This window comes from Myotis daubentonii, chromosome 11, assembly GCF_963259705.1.
Source record: "Myotis daubentonii chromosome 11, mMyoDau2.1, whole genome shotgun sequence".
NCBI classification, from domain to species: domain Eukaryota; kingdom Metazoa; phylum Chordata; class Mammalia; order Chiroptera; family Vespertilionidae; genus Myotis; species Myotis daubentonii.
This window is the reverse complement of record NC_081850.1, coordinates 52,146,549-52,162,921: the sequence shown is the minus strand read 5'-3', so window position 1 is coordinate 52,162,921 and position 16,373 is coordinate 52,146,549. Positions and strand designations below refer to the sequence as shown.

General features: G+C 55.3%; 1 protein-coding gene across 3 annotated transcripts in view; it reads left to right on the top strand.

The window, feature by feature from the left end:
* The first annotated feature begins 546 nt into the window (after positions 1–546).
* CNTFR (ciliary neurotrophic factor receptor) overlaps positions 547–16,373 on the top strand; it is a 40,924-nt gene continuing 25,097 nt past the window's right edge. Inside the window, exons 1-2 of one of the 3 annotated variants that reach the window (XM_059657192.1) lie at positions 547–732; positions 10,928–11,037. The gene's annotated coding sequence lies outside the window, so the exon portion shown is untranslated. Of the gene's footprint in view, positions 733–10,927; positions 11,038–13,828; positions 14,035–16,373 lie in introns of those variants that run through there. The other 2 variants (XM_059657194.1, XM_059657193.1) reach the window with 2 other exon arrangements.

The window sequence follows — 16,373 nt, the reverse complement described above, 5'->3', positions numbered from 1 at the left end:
GTGTGCGCCGCAGAGACCTGGCCAGGGCTGAGTGAGGAGTGTGAGTGAGCGACCCCAGGGGATGGGTGCGCGCCCAGCAGCCCCAGGGAATCCGGCCGAGTGGGTGTGGGTCTGTGCGCGCGCGCGTCTTTGAGACCCGCGGCCGGGGCTGCGCTTGCAGCGCGGAGGTCACGGCGGTCTGGAGGGCGTTCCCGAGAATGGGCGAATGTGAGGGGGCCACGCGTGCCAGTGCGGGCCAGGGTGTCAGCGGGGTGGGGGCGGCGTGTGCCAGCTCGAGGAGACCGGGAGGGGGCTCACAGGCCCGCGCAGAATGAGTGTGCCCGCGCCAGCGGGCTGCGCGTGCCAGGCACGGGAGCGGGCCAAGGTGGGAGCGCGCGGGGGCCGTGGCCAGGAGGGGGTCGTGGCGCGCGGCCGCGGAGGCGCGGGGAGACAAGGCGGGAGGGGGAGGGGAGCGAGGGCGCGCGCGGCCGAGCGGGCGCCCGCGGTCACATGGGCGAGGGAAGGAGGGAGGGGACGCGCGAGGGAGGGAGGAGGATGGGGGGGTTAAAGCGGCTGAGCGCCGAGGAGCCGGTGCAGAGCGGGCGGCGGCAGCGGCGGCGGTGGCTCCAGCCGGCGCGGTGCAGGGCTCGGCAGCAGGATCCGGCAGCGGTGTAAGCTCCGCGCTCCCTGCCTCGCTCCCTGCCGGGGGCGATAGAAGGACGCGGCGCCGAGTCCGGGCTGTCCGAGGGCGCGGTGAGTATCCCGCGGCGGATCGAGCGCGGCCGAACCCTCAAACCCTCGGGCTGACCGACAGACCCGCGGCTCTTGTGCGCGCGGGAAGAGGGAGGGACACGCGTGGGCCCTCCAACGGGTTGGGGAGACGGGAAAGTTCACAGGAAACTTTGCCCGAAAACTCGGGGGCTGGGGTGCCGGAGAAGAGGCCCCCCCACGTCCGGGCGAGCAGGGGGGTTGGGCGTGGTGGTAGTGGGGGCGGACGATCGGCGTGGGGAAGGTGGCCCGGCTGGATGGACCTGGCGCCCCTGGTCTCCCTCACCCCTCTGCAGAGCGCGCGGGGTCTGGGAAAATTCCTGAGCGGGGGTCGCAGCGACCCCCGCGCGCCCGGAGGTAGCTTCCTTCTCCGGCAGAAACCTGGACCTCAGAGCGTCTAGTGGTTTGAATGGACGCGTCCGCCAGTGTCTGTGTGTCCGTGTGAACCCCCGTGTGTGTGTGTGTGTGTGTGTGTGTGTGTGTGTGTCTCAGCATGAGCCCCTCCATGGTTTCCCCGTGAGTGTGCCTGGCTTTCTCTCCACGTAGTGGGTCTCCTCCGGTCTCTTTGTAAGTCCTCCAGTGTTGCGTGTCCGTGTGAGTCCGTGTGTGGTGTATTCGCATCTCTTTGTGAGTCCGCCGGTGTGTGTCTCCTCCAGCGCGGCTCTGTGGGAGCTGGCCTGGGTGTCCCTGTGTTATTCGGAGTAGTGTGTCTCTCGTGCGTGGGGGCTGGGCCGCAGGGAGGTCACCAGACGGACAGCTCTCCTCTCCGGAGCCTCTCCTCCTGCGTCTAGCTCTCGCGCAGCTCGCTCCCTTGGCCCCCTCCCCCCTTCAGTAGCTTCAGGCGGGCAGGACTATTTCACGCCTTGTTGAAAATTCAGGATTTTCTTTCTCTTTCCGACTAGTCTCTCTTTGAGAAGCGTCTGTGTGTGTCTGTGTGGCTGACAGCTTGTCTGAAACACTGGGTGTGTGTCTGCCTGCCTCTTTCGGAGTGTTTCTGTAACATTAGTTATTTTGCCTGTAATACTAGCCGTAATTGTGTTTGTGTCACGAGCGGCGTTCGTGTGGCTGTAATGAGTGAGGTGGCGGGAGTCCGAGATGCTGGGTGTGTTTGTGTATCTGTAATTGCTGTGTGTCCAGGGGCTCTGAAACAGCTTATTTTTGTGTGTCTAATTCTGGGTGTGATGGCTCCCATTGCATGTGTGAGGATGGGGCTTCAACAATTGTACAGTCCTATGTCTGTAGGGCCAGCCTGGGCTGGGGTGGGGTGGAGGGGCCTGTATGTCTTCAATAAACTATGCCTCCCTGTTGCCACTGTTCAAACCCACACGAATCCTCTGTACTGGTTCTTGGGGCTCCTGGTCAGGATTTGTGACATGGAACTAAGGTTCACACTCCATCAAGGCTAATACTCCATCTGGGGCCCTAGCCTTATCCAAACGCTAGGAATTTAAAGTTCACATTCAAGACTTCTTGGGATTCTGGAATCCATACTCAGATTCACACTGGGACACTTAAATGCACATGACTCACACTCAGAATGACACCAGGACAATGGACTCACACTCAGGTGCACACTTACATTCTGGGGTTCCTATCCAGCTGTACCCTTCATTCCTGGAGGTTACAGTCAGACTCACATGGGGACTCTATGTTCACACTTAGGTTCACATTTTTACCTTAACTCGGCTTACAGACTTACATTGAGACCTAGAGCCCATGCTCAGAATCTCACCGGGGTCCTAGGGCTCACAATTGGACTCATGCTAAGACCTTGGAGCTTATTCCATTCACACATCCCAGGGCGCATACTCAGAGTCACATTAAAACTAGGGGCTCGGTGTTATTTACAGTAGCTAAGATCTGGAAACAGCCCAAGTGCCCATCAGTAGATGAGTGGATTAAAAAGCTGTGGTACATTTACACCATGGAATACTATGCGGCTGTAAAAAAAAGAAGGATCTCTTATGCTTTGTGACTGCATGGATCGACTTGGAGATTATGCTAAGCGAAATAAGCCAGTCAGAGAAAGACAAATATCACATGATTTCATTTATATGTGGAATCTAAGGAACAAAATGAACTGACGAACAAAATAGGTCCAGAGGCATGGATGCCTGGAACAGACCGACAGATTTCAGAGGGGAGGGGAGGGGAACAGGAAGGGGTTAACCAAAGAATGTATATGGGCACAGAAGGCCTGGGTAGGGTGGGAGCTGGGTGAAGGGGGGCAAATGGGGGGACATCTGTAATACTGTCAACAATAAAAAATTACTACAAAAAAAAAAAAGACTAGGGGCTCACACTCAGACTCACATGAGGAACCTGGGGCTCACATGTGAACTCGAGGCCTCACATAGGGCGCAGGGTCATAGACTCATGCTTCCAGCTTAGAGCTCACACTCAGATTCAGACTAGAGCTCTAGCGATCGATTACATGTAAGATTCTCACCTCCATCCTGGGGTCACTTAGGGACCTAGTGTTCACACTCAGACTTACAATGAACCCTAGCATTCACATTCAGAATGCCCTTAAGACTAGGGGCTCTCACTCACGCTTACTCTAGGACTCTAGGACTCTACTGACTTGTGTGGGAATCCTGGAACTCGCACTTCAGCCCTGCAGCTCAGTGTCAGAGCATGCCGTGACCTGAGTTCACACTCAAACCTGTACTTCCATCTTAAAGTTCACACTCACTGACATCCCTGGTGGTTCCATGAAACTCACCCTTATACCCAGATACACACTAGGGCCCTAGTGCTCACATTCAGACTCATTGCTTCCATGTTGAGGTTTTCATATTCACGTGGGACCTTGGGTTCACACTTAGAATCACACCCAGTTACACTTTTATCCTGAGGCTCAGATATTCAACTGCACACTAACACTGTGGTTCTCATACTCCCAGTGGAATTTAGAACTCACATTCATATACAGCCACGCTTCCTTTTGGTTTATGGTGTGTATCAGGGCAGTTGGGGTGAGAAGCTGAGACTGCTACAAGATCTTTCCCCTCCAAAGGTGGGCGAGGGAGGGCAGGGATACATGTGTGGTCACATCTCTCACTTGGGAAGTGGGCTAATGGAGAGGATGATGGGAAAATGTTGGCATGGTAGCTGGACGGCACCAGGTCCAGCTGTAGGCAAACTACAGCCCGCGATCCGGCCCGTTTGAAATGAATAAAACTAAAAAAAAAAAAAAAAAAAAAAAGACTGTACCCTTTTATGTAATGACTAGGGGCCCGGTGCACGAAATTCGTGCACTGGGTGGCGGGGGGGAGTGTCCCTCAGCCCAGCCTGCCCCCTCTCACATACTGGGAGCCCTCAGGCGTTGACCCCCATCACCCTCCAATCGCAGGATCGCCCCCTTGCCCAGGCCTGACGCCTCTGGCTGAGGCGTCCGGCCCGGGCAGCGGGGACCCGCAGCTGCAGTGGCCCCACGATCGTGGGCTTCGCTTTAGGCCCAGGCAAGGGACCCCTAGCTCCTGGGACTGCCAGCTTCGACCGTGCCCAGCTCCCATCGCTGGCTCCACCCCTACTTCCTGCTATCACTGGCCAGGGCGGAAAAGGCGCCTGATTCTCCGATCATGGCTGCTCCCCAGCTCTTAGCTCCCCCCTGGGTTTCCAATCACTGTCAGTGGCAGGGGGCTTCTTCCTGCTTTCCCTTTCGCCTCCCTGCATTGTGCCTACATATGCAAATTAACCGCCATCTTGTTGGCAGTTAACTGCCAACCTTAGTTGGCAGTTAATTTGCATATAGCCCTGATTAGCCAATGAAAAGGGTAGCTCGTACGCCAATTACCATTTTTCTCTTTTATTAGTGTTGATGTTTACTTTGAATTTATATTAGTTCACACAAACACTCCATCCATGCTTTTGGTCCGGCCCTCCGGTCCAGTTTAAGGACCCATTGTGGCCCTCGAGTCAAAAAGTTTGCCCACCCCTGTGTTAGACGGTAGGGTCAGACTGGACCTGGGTTCAGCAACCTCGGTACTTGAGTTCTGGCTAGGAAAGAATTCAGAGCCAAGACTCCAACAATTTATTTAGAAAAATCACAGAGGTGATTACAGAAGAAGCAGTTCGTAGAAGACATGGGTTTGGGAAACAAGTTATAGAGGCAAAGGACAGGCCCTTGGAGCTTAGAAAGAGAGGAAGATAAAAGGTGACTGGCCTTAGGAGAGGGAAAGAAGAAGGGGAAGGGAAAGGTATGGGCATGCTCCCAGCGGGGAGAGCGCACTGGGCCCTCCGAACTAAAAGCTTTTAAGGGCGGAAATCTTAGGGGAGGTCCCATGGGAGGATCTCAATAGAATATTCCTTTCAGGGTCGGGGGTCTCCACTGATTGATTGGTCAGCGCCAGGGCGGGGGTCATTATTCAATGCAGCTTGGTCCTGAGGTCACCCTTGGTGTCCCTTGTCTGGTTTTTCTGCTTTTCTGAGCCTGGAGTTGAAATTCAACTGAAGCCTGATGTTATCTCTAAGGAGGAAAGGTCAGGGGGTCTAAACTCAATGACCAGCGATACGCCAGGGGAGGAAGGTAACCCTGGGGATGGGGTCCCCCACTACAATTATCCGTGGCTAGGCATCCAGGGGCTTTTCACCTGGTGACCTTCTGTACCTGGCCCATCGTCCTTGCTCTGCTCATATCCGTCTCACTGCCTACCACAGAAACACTGACCCAGTTAAAGCTGCCTTTACTTCCCCAAGGAGACTGGGCTCTTGGCAGGAAGGTCTGAGCAGCTTTTTGGTGAAGGGATATGTGCTCTTAGAGTCTCCCGTGTGCTTTGTTCATGCACATCCCTTCTGTGGTAGAGAGAGCCAGGTGTGTGGAAAGAAGACTCATGTCCTCCCAGGACATCTGCCCCATCCCAGTCATACTTAGCATGGGAGGGATACGATGATGACCTGGTGAGGGGGTAGGCCTCTGGCTCCTTTGACCCTCTAAGGGTGTTGAGTTTCTGATTCTAAGGGAGGTTGTAGCCCCTGAGAAAGTAGCTGGAGGAAGACACTGGATTGGAACCCACCCTCTCTTCTCTGCCCTGGCTGAAGAGGGGTAGGGTCCCGGTTATGTGACGGCACACAGGGTCTCCTGGAATACCTGTTGAGCCCTTTCCTTGTCTCCAGGGAATGCCCAGGGTTCTCCACTCTACCCCTCAGAAGAACAATGGCCCTAGAGGATGGGGGGTTGTGTTGTGTTGGGCTAGGTTGCAATCAGCCCTAGCACTCTACCTGCCCTGGAGACTCTGCCTGGGCTTTACATGCATGCCCTCCCACTATGGGGCCAGCGGGTGGGGTACTTGAGATGTATTATCACCCTATGGGAGCCCAGGAAGTCAGGACCTGGCCCTCAGGCTCAAATGATTGGGCTATGACAGCTCCTGTCCCTGAAGGGGACACATGCTCTCCAGCCCTCCTATGAGGATGGGGGGCTTGGAGGAAAGGCGCCCTGCTCTCTGCCCCCCCATGGTGAGTTGAAGTGTAAATGAATCGGAAACATATGGAGTGGATTTTCTTTGAAATGCAGATGGGTTGGGGGGGGGGACCATGTGTGCCTGGTTTGTAGGTGGGGGGGGGTGTCCCAGAGAGCATGGAAGCTGAGGAGAGAGGACTGACCTCCTCCTCCAGGCCAACCATGGGACATCAGCTGTGTAAACTCCCGTGGCCCTGAGTGACCACACCCACCAGGGCTCTTGGCTTCCTGTGGGGAGGAGCTGGGAAGGCAGGTGGTCCCTGTGGGCCAAGAGCACTGAGGTGATTCCCCCCCCCCCACCTCCTTTGCCTCTGCCGAGGGCAGAGGTCCCAAAGAACAGCCATGCTGGGTTGGGGGTCATCAGAGGTGGGAGCTCTGGGGGACACAAGGGATAGAAGGAGGAACTGGGGCAGATGTGGGGACTGATTTAGACCGGGCCGCTGTGGGAACCAGCTCCCAGAAGCTGGGGCTAGAGCTATAGTGGAAGGAACTGAAGTTAGATTACGGCGGTGACTTCTAGTCAGTGCAAGGGCTGGTCCTGGGGTTTAGAACAGAAGAGTCCTCACTCCTGCAGGAGGATTGGTTTTCCCAGACCAGAGCAGTCAGCGTACCCCTCCAGACACTGTACCTCACCCTCACAACGCTCAGCAAGCTTGCATAGTCATTGCCTGTAGGCTCTGTGGGACCCAGGGACTGGGTCTGTTTTGCTCCCCTCAGTACCCTGCCCCTGGCACAGACCTGGTACACAGTAGAAGGGCCGTGTTGATTAAACAGTACATCTTTTTCTCTTCCATCAGACTGAGTGCTCCTCATAGGCAGAACTGTAAAGCCAACTCCCAGCATAGTGCCTGAGAGGGTAGGTGCTCACTATATGTTGAGGAATGAACAACTGTTGAGTGGGACAGACCACAGGGAGATGGGGGGGGGCTCCCTGGGGTTTCTGGCTTGAGATATAACAGCCTCTGTTGTACATTCCTGTTTAGCTCAGAGGACCCCTGAGTAATTTGTAGGCTTGTCTCAAGGAAGGACTTCCTCGTACTTAGGGAAGGAGAGCAGAGGATAGGCAGCTTCTTCCTTGAAAAGGTTTGGACTATGGGAAATGGACAGGGCAATGACCCTGATTTTGTGGCCCAGCGCGGAGGTCACCTCTGTTCTTTCCCCAGCTTCAGGGTTTTTCAGAAGGTGAGGAAGCCCTTCTTACCCACGTTGTGAGCATGTTTCTTTCTCTAGGTCTGGGTTTCTTGGCCTCTAGCCGAGGCAATGGACCCCATCTCTGAGCTTCTGAGGCTGGGCTTTGAAGTTGTTAAGCTGTTGTGGGCACCACGGACTGTCTGTATTGGTTATTAACGGCTGTCTGAGAACACAGGGTTCGGATCCTAAAAATATCCAGAGCCTAGGAGTTGCCAGTGTTGGCTGGTGTAGCGATGGCTGCATCTTGATCAGAAAGACGCAGAGCCAAGAGAGACTGGGAGAGTGGGGAAACTGAGGCAGCGTGAGCAGGAGATGCACAGGAGACAGGATCTTTGTTTTATATAGAACAAAGGCTTATAAAACCAGTAATGCCATTTAGTCAAAGTATGGCAACATTTAGGGTAATCTGTTATCTTGCACTGCAGAGAATTTCCTTCTGAGATGTATCAGAAGATATGTCTGATATCAGATATAAAAATCAAGTCTTCAATAGTAACCATTTCAAGTCCAGCTTCAGGATGTTCCAAAATAAGTCTGTGGCAAAGAAAAAAATCTCCAAGTTGACTTTTCTTTTTAAAGATGGTTCAAATTGATTTTTAGAGAGAGAGGAAGGGAGAGAGAGAGAGAAACATCAGTGTGAGAGAGAAACATGGATCAGCTGCCTCCTGCACGTCTTAGGAATCGAGTGGCAACCTTTTCAGTGCACAGGACGATCCCCAACCAATTGAGTCACACCAGCCAGGGCCAACTGACTTTTCTGAGCCACTGTCCCCATCTCTACCTTCTAGAACCCTCCCTTACAGCCCAAGTCCTAATAAGGTTCTTGCAGTCCCCCCTCTTAGAGTCCCCCTCCACCTGACCTCTGACTCTCAGACCTCTGTGTAGCCCCTCTCCCCTGGAGAAAGGAGCTGCGCAGTGATCCCACAAAGGAAAAAAGAGCCCAGCTCTGGAGGCAGATGCCCTGTGACCTTGGTCCTTGAGCTGACCTTTCTGGGCGCCTTCTTGAAATCATGGGCTGGGGGGCTGGGCCCTGGCCCAGGCCCGGAGAAAACGCTGTTTTGGCATCCATCCAGGCCCCTGACGTCAATGACTCTCCAAATAATGGAATCAATATTGGGTGGGGTGGGGGGGGGGGCAAGCGTGAACCAGGCCCCAGCGATTAGAAACAGATCAGCACAAACCCGCAGCTGATTCTGATAGAGCTGCCTTGGAGAGCTAGGGTGGGAGGCCTGGGCGGAGGTGGACCTGGGTAGGAAGAGGGGGGCTCAGGAATGGGAGGCAGAGCCCCCTGAGTGTCCAGACCATGAGGGTACACTAGTGGACAGTCTCTGGGGGTGCTGGGGTGGGAATGATAGGGTGCGGATTCCTGTCCTGGCCCCTTCCTCCTTTGAGCCTGTGGGGGTTCCAAGGCAAGGGGAAGTTTGTGAATGGAGACTTCTTTCAGCCAGTGAGTGACAAAGAATGGGCAAGGGAAGTTCAGAGTTCATCTTTCTGCATCCCAGACTGGGGCCCCTAGACTGGATTGTATTAAGGGTCACAGGTTATATACCGAGGGTAGAGAGAGAATTCTGAGTGAGACCTAAGGGAGATGACCTTTTGCTTGGAGGCAGAAGGCATTAATCTAAGACTGAGAAATGGGTCTTCCCCCTCAGATTGGGAGTGTGGCCTCCTCCATCAACTCCTGTCCTCTCAGCCTCCTAGAAGGCAGCAGGTGAGGATGGAGGGGGCCATAGGGTCCATAGAGGGCTGGCCTGGCGGCAGCTGACAAAAAACAGGAAGAAGGGCTGGGGGAGCAGCTGTAATTATGGGGCATTTATTATTAATCAGATGAAATTGCTGGAAGCAGCTGGTGTAATCTGCGTAGCGATACAGACTCTGCATGCTCCCCCCAACACATGCGTGCCACACAGCCTGAGCCTTGTTTGCTTTCACAGACCTTTTCTTGTGAAGGTTGGATGGCTCTATATGTGTCTCTGTGTCTGTTGGCATGTATCTGTCTGCATTTTTTCATGTCCACCTGTGCCCTGCTCTCCCTCTATTGTCTTTTTTCCCAACTACCTCTGTCATTCTTTGGCCCGACGTGTGTCTCTTTGCCTCTGCCTCCCTCTCTTTGGGCCCATCTCTTGGTATGTCTGTATCTGTTACCACCAGCCAGCCTCTTAACACCTTGTTTTAGTTTCTGGCCATCTCTCTCTGGTTGGTGGTTTCTCTGCATCTCTGGGAGGAGTTGGACGACACGGAATCCCTTTCTCACGAGTATGTGTTTAGGCACCTGATCATGCCTCTGGGACCAGTTTTGGGGGAAGAGGGGCATTTGGACCCCGAGGATCTCCTAGGGCAGTGGTTGGCAAACTCTTTGGCCCCTTGAGTGTGGCTCTTCCTAAGCCTTAGGAGTACCCTAATTAAGTTAATAACAATGTACCTACCTATATAGTTTAAGTTTAAAAAAATTTGGCTCTCAAAAGAAATCTCAATCGTTGTACTGTTGATATTTGGCTCTGTTGGCTAATGAGTTTGCCGACCACTGTCCTAGGGTCTTGTAGAAGGTGAGGGCTCTTGGTAAGTGACTGGAGCCTGTAGAAGCATCAGTGACCTTTAAGATAGTCCTGAGCACAATGGCAGCTCCCTTACCAACTAGAAGTCCTGTGACTTTGGGCAAGTGCTTTTGTTCTCTGGGCCTCAGTTTCCTCACCTGTGAAATGTAAACAGAATTACCTCCAAAGGTTATTCTGATAATTTTGTGCAAAAATGTATGTTAAGTACTTACCATGGTATCTGGCTCATCAAAGAGCCTGAACAATTGCTAGCTGCTACTGTATTATTATTGGAAAAGGCACCGAGCAGGTAAGAGAGATCCGCAGAGGCAAACTGGTATAGAAGAAAAGCTGCTCTGGAATGAAGACTCAAATCTGTGTTCTGGAACTAATCAGCTATGTGGTGTTGGGCAGGTTCCTTAACCTCCCTAAATATCAGTTTTCTTTCAACTGTCAAATGTGAATAGTACTATAATCTACCTCATGGAGAAGTAAAGAAAATTAAATGAGATAATGCATATACAGTGCCTAACAGTTCCTGGCACGTAACAAATGCTCAATAAACCAGAGTGGTGACGAGGCAGAGGAAGAGGATGGTAAGATGGTGAGTGTTTATGCCCTGCCCGTGGCCGTGTGTCTCTGTGTGAGGACGCATGTGAGAATGCATGTGTGTGATATGAAGGTACTGATGCCTGAGCACTGGTTGTGTGGAGATTTGGGGGTGTCTGGGTGAATGTGAGAGTGTATATCTGTATGTGGTGTCAGCCACTGGCTTCTGGTCTCCCTTGGCTCCTGTGGTTCAGAACCTAAAGTCCGCCAGGGGTGCCAGATGGACTTTGGACTACTCCCAACTTCTCTTCTTCTGGATGCTTCTGCTGCCTGCCCGAGTCTCCCCTTCTTACAAGGGGTTGTGAGTATAGAACAGACTGTGGGTTGGACCAAGGCCTGTGGCTCCTCTGTGACCTCTGATTTGTGCCCTTTGCCCTTCTAGAATTCAGCCTTGTCACATCATCCGCCCCCTTGGTTTTGGAAGTCTCGGGAAGAGTTGGGTCCGCAGGAGGAGGACATTGATGTGCTCGGTGTGTGGCCGGTGGTGAAGAGGTATGTGCTGGGCACCCAGGGGAGGAGGTCAGTCTCGGGGCATCGGGCAGATATGGTAGGTGGAGCTGTAGGTCGGGGGACGTTAGAGAAGGAGGGCCTGAGATCCCTTTCTTCTTTTCCCCTGTCTTCTTCCTCCTGGGGCCTTTCATGCTCTCATAACAGGCCTGAAAAGGGGGAGAGACTTACCCACAATCACACAGGCAAGAGCACAGCCAGTACAGAAAACTGGGTTCTGCATGAGGGGACTGAATCCCGGATGTGGGAGTGTGTTTTTGTCTCATTGTCAGGCTCCCGCTCTGCCCCCAAAGCATCTCTCTGGCTTGATTAGGGAAGCAGCTGGGTTTGGAGGAGATGGGATGGGGGGCGGGGGGGGGGTCAGAAAGTCTAAAATATTCTGGGGCCAGCCATAGGGCTGGGTCTAACTCTTCCCGCCTTTCATTCAATCCAGGCAGGGCCCCTGGATTGGCAGCCCAGGGGTGGGGTTGTCCAAGGAATCGAGGCACTGGAGCGGAACGGAAGGGCCTATTGTCCAAAACCCGCCAGAAGCCCACAAAGGCCAGCGGGCTTTTCATCTCAGCTCCCAAACAGACTGGCCATTTTCCCGGCTTGGCTCGGGAGTGGTGGGGACTGACCCTTCAGAATTAGGACTGGGGTGCTGTTCAGTGTGGGGTGAGGTATCCCAGACACATGGCCACTACAGAGACTTAAAATGGAGCTGGGGTTCTGAAGAGGAGGAAGGGAGGCTCCAGAGGGCTGTAGAGAGTTACGCTTCCATCTTCACTGTTCCCCAGAGGACCAAAGGACATGGAGTGGGGTATCTGATAGAAGTTCAGATTTATTAATAGCTGATAAATATTTATAGGGGGCACACCTGGGAGGAGTCTGATGGCTTGTTGGGAAAGTGAGCTACTGAGCTGTGAGGGCACATGATCCTCCCCTTAGACTGGGAACACCTTAGGGAGCTGGAACAGGAGGTGGAGAAGGCAGGCTAGTGGTCAGGCAAGAGAATGGGCTTCCTGCAGCAGGAGGGATTGAAGCCAGACAGCAGAAAGGACTTCCTGCCAATGAACAGTAGCTCCGATGCCCTGACCCTGTCCCCAGGGATCCCAGAGGATCACAAAGAGCAGGGGAGCTGGAGAACACCCCCCGGGGGGGGGTTGGGGGGGGTAAGGCTGAGGCAGCTTCTGTGAAGGCCGAGGAGGCTGGAAGGAGGACTTGGCAGTTCTGTCCACCCTCCCCCAGCAGCACCTCCAGCTCCACTTTAAAAACGGCTTTTTAATTTAACAAAGTGGATGAAAAACTGTTTTTGGAAATAAAAGATATCTGCTGTCTCCCAGGCTAGACTCAGCCCTTGCAGAGAGCCTCTCTCTGGGTTTCTCCCACTACCAGTGGCTCCTTTCCTCTCTCTGTCTCCGTCTCTATTTAGTTTTTTCATTTCAGCTCCTGGACCCCCTGGCTTTCCTTTGGCCTCCCATCACCCATCTCCCCCATTTCAGCCTCTGTGGGCGTCTCATCCCCAGTTGCCTATCTCCATGTCTCCGCATCGCCTTCTGTCTTTCTCCCGGTCTCTCTCTTCTGGAGCTTGTCTCTCTCCTGATTTGTCTCTGTCTCCCTGCCTGTGTCAATCTCTCTCCCTTCCCCCCTTTCCTTTCTCCCCCAACCCCTGCTCTAAATGGGTCTATTTAAAACACCCGACGCTGCCAAGTCAGAAAAGCGTCTCCTGATAAAGCGCATTAGGCAGAGGGAGGGAGGAGGGGGGAGGAGGGAGCAGCAGGCGGACGGATTGATCCAAGCCCGTAACCCCATTAATCAGGCATCGTGGATCCCCCTCCCTCCCCCAGCTTCAGCCCCTTCAGAGCTAAAAGCCCCTGAAATATTTATCACCCCTCCCCCATGGGGGCGAGGGGAGGAGTGTGTGGCCCTCGGTGTGAGCATCCCCAGCTGCTCTCCGCCCCCCCCCCCCGTGTGTATATGCACATGTGTGCATGTGCTCATGTCTGCACGCCTGGGTGTGCACACCTGACAGGCCCAGGGGCCAGCTGCCTTCTCGGCGCCCCTAACATGAGCAGCTTGGCTCCCTGGGCAGCCCCTGGAGGCCCTAGAGTCTGGCTGGACGTGGGGAATAGGGAGACTTCAGGGTCAGGTGGGGGTCCTCATGCCCCCCCCCCAAGTTGCAGTAACTGAAGGACGGGGTAGCTGCACTGTCATTCTCAGGTGAGCTTGGGGTTCAGTGCTCAGATTCCCCCACATTTCCAGTGTGAGCAGTAACGTGGGGAATAGAAATGGGGACTCCATGCTTCTAAGCGCACGAAGGTAACTTGGAAGGCTAGATGAAGTGCCCCCTTTATCCTCAGAGGGCAGGAAGATGAGCCGAGGTGGTTTGGGGGTCTCCCATCGCCCTAAAAAATGCAGGAGGTGACCTGGGCCTGGGAGGGGTCGCCATCACCCCCAAAGAGTAAGAAGGTGGCCACGCCGGCATCGATGGGGAACGGGGCCCCACATCCAGGGCTCTCTGACTCCCCTGGCAGCCGAGGTCAGCCCTGAGCCCAGCCGGGGTCTGCCGGAGTTGGTCCCCGCCAACTTCGCCTGGGGCGGGGTCCCGGAGGCCCCCCCAGCCCGGATCCGGGAGGGTCCCTGCCCCCTCCCGTCGCCCCGCATCAAGTGCCACATCTCCTCCTGACTCAGACAATTAGATTCAAAGGATGACCTCACTGCCTGCCGTCCCTCACTCGCTCCCTCCGCGCGCTGGGCTCGCTCCCCGTGCGCTCGCGGCGCGCTCCTGCCCCCTCCTCCCGGCCGCCCCGCCGGCTCGCTCGCAGCTCTGCGCGGCCCCTCGCCCGCCCGCCCGCCGGGACTCTCGGGAGGGGGGCGGCTTCTGCCTCCCGGGCCGCTGGGGCCCCAGCCCCGAGCCCGGGTGGGGGGCCCGATGCCCGCGGGGGGCCGGGCGGACCCACGGAGCGCCGGAGGCACCGACGGGGCGTCTGCGTGGGGACACAGGTCAGTGGCCGCGGGCCACCGGGCGGCGGGACTGGTCACCGCCGCCGCCGCCGCCGCCGCTGAGACGCCCCCGCCCGCGCCTGCCAGCCAGCCCGCCTCGGCGCTTCCCGCTCCTTTCTCGGCCCCCGCCCCCCGCGGCTGCTCCCCGCGCTCCCCCTGCCAAGCTGCCTCTCTCCTCTCCGCGCTCTCCCCCCGGCCCCCCTGCCTCCGCCGCCGGTGGGAGGGACTGGGACTTCCTGAGGTCTCCGGGATGGGGCCGGGGCCCGCCGGCTGCAGCCGGCCCAGGCCAACGGGGAGGGGGCTCTGAGCGTGCCCCTTGGCCCGGGGGAGGGGACCCGCACCTGGGTGGGAAGGGGGCTACCGAGGGAGAGGCCCGGGGCTTGAGCTCCTGGTATCTTTCTCTTCTCACGGCTGCGGGCCTCTTGCCTGGCTTCATTTGCCCCCACCTCCTAGCTAACTGGAGTCCCCACGGCCCGGCTTCACGGGGCCCCCACAGCCCGTGTTCTTGGGGGCCTAAGACCCTAAGACCCTGCTGCCTGCCTGCTTTTGTTCCTCTTGCCTGCCTTCCACAGGTCTCTCCCACCTGGCGTTATGGGGTTGCCCTGCCTTTGTTCCTTAGGTCCTGCGGCCAGGTGTCTGCTCCCCGGCCTGGTTTCCATGGAGCCCAATCAGGCTCCCTTCAGGATGGGGATTCAGGGTCCAAGCTACACACCTGGAGTGGCAAGTGGTGAAGGTGTCAACAGCGTTTCCAGTTGTTCCCTGGTTGGGGCCTGGCCAGCACAGTCTAGATTCCATTCTGCCTGGTGTCCTTTCTTGTCATGGGGGCGGGGACGGGGGTGGGGGGGTGGGGGGGTGGGGGGGGGTGGGGGGGGCGCAGGGTCCAAGGACATTTCAGGATTCTTGTCCTCAGTGGTTGCTTAGAGGAGTAGGGAGTACCAGCTTGGCCCGTGCTCTCCCCATCTCTCTTTGGGCCTGACAGTGATGACAGTGCTTTGGCTGGGGATTGAGGTTGAGGCCCCATCTCTTTCCCCTTCCTTCCCCTCCTGCAGCCAGGCCTAAAATTCGGTGCCCTATAGACAGTTGTGGGCATGCAGCTTTTAAAAAAATTGTTGACACTATTACAGATGTCCCCCTCCCCCCCCACTTGGTCTCCCCCAAGCCTTGCCATGTTATTGTCTGTGTCCATGGGCTCTGCATATATGCACATGTTCTTGGGCTAATCTCTTCCAGTCCCCCCAATCCCCTTCCCTCTGAGATCTGTTTGAAGGGGCCTGGGATCACACAGCCTATAGCTAGGCTGAGAGCTGCTGCTGATTCTCATCCTAGAGAAGAGGGGGTGAGGAGGGGAGTCATAGGGGCCTGGGGAGTAAGCTGGTTTCTGGGGTTTTCTGGCTCCTGCTCCTACCAGTGCAACCATCTCTTCACCCAGGGGCTTCTTCACTCCTCCTGTTGGCCTGGAGGTGCCCTCATTTCCAGATGCTGGTGAGAGTGGGGTTAGGGGAGGAAGTAGCTGCCTAGGTCAGCAGTCTTCAACCGGTGTACTACGTACGGCACACTGGTGTGCCAATAAAAACCTTTAAAACATGCAATACCTGACTATTTAGTCCAAGGCACTGACTTTTCCCCCCTTAGACTGTCAAATTAAAAAAAAAAAAATTGACAAAACAGCCAACACAGCAATAGCCATCCAGTGTGAATAAATCAAAATTATACCCATTTTTTTTGTCAGATTGGCAAAAAATATAGATTTTGGAGTTCTGCAGAATTTTAGTAATTAGTTTATGTGTGCCATGAGGTGAACTAGGCTGAAAACTGCTGGCCTAGGGAATAATCAGTTATTTCCTTACTTTTTAGGGACCAGTGAAGAACTTCCCTTTTCCTTCCTGCCTTAGGCTACCCTGAGCTTTACCTTCTCCCCCCAAGTACTGCCCAGAATATAGAGTCACTCTCCTGAGGGTGGATCTCTGTGTTTCTCGCCGCTGGCTGTAGGGGTGCGAGAGGCTAAAGGTCACTGAGGGGCTCTGGAGGTGCAATAGTATCTATGTGGAAGATCGACTGTTCTGAGTGTGTGATGGTGTCCATATGTGAGAACATCATTGTTCTGAGTAAGCGCATGTGAGAGAGTTTGTGTGTGTGAGACTGTAATGTGTGTGTGCACGCACACCAGCGTGTATGAGGCTGTGGCAGCGGGTGTCCATGTGGGAGGCCGTGATGTGTGGCCATGATGGTAGACTCTGAGAGCCAGTGTCTGCAAGAGGCTTTTGGGTGTGTCTTTAAAGCTCTGGCTGTGTGTATGTGGAGGTGGGGACCTTGGGGAGGTCTGCCAGGTGGTCGAGAGA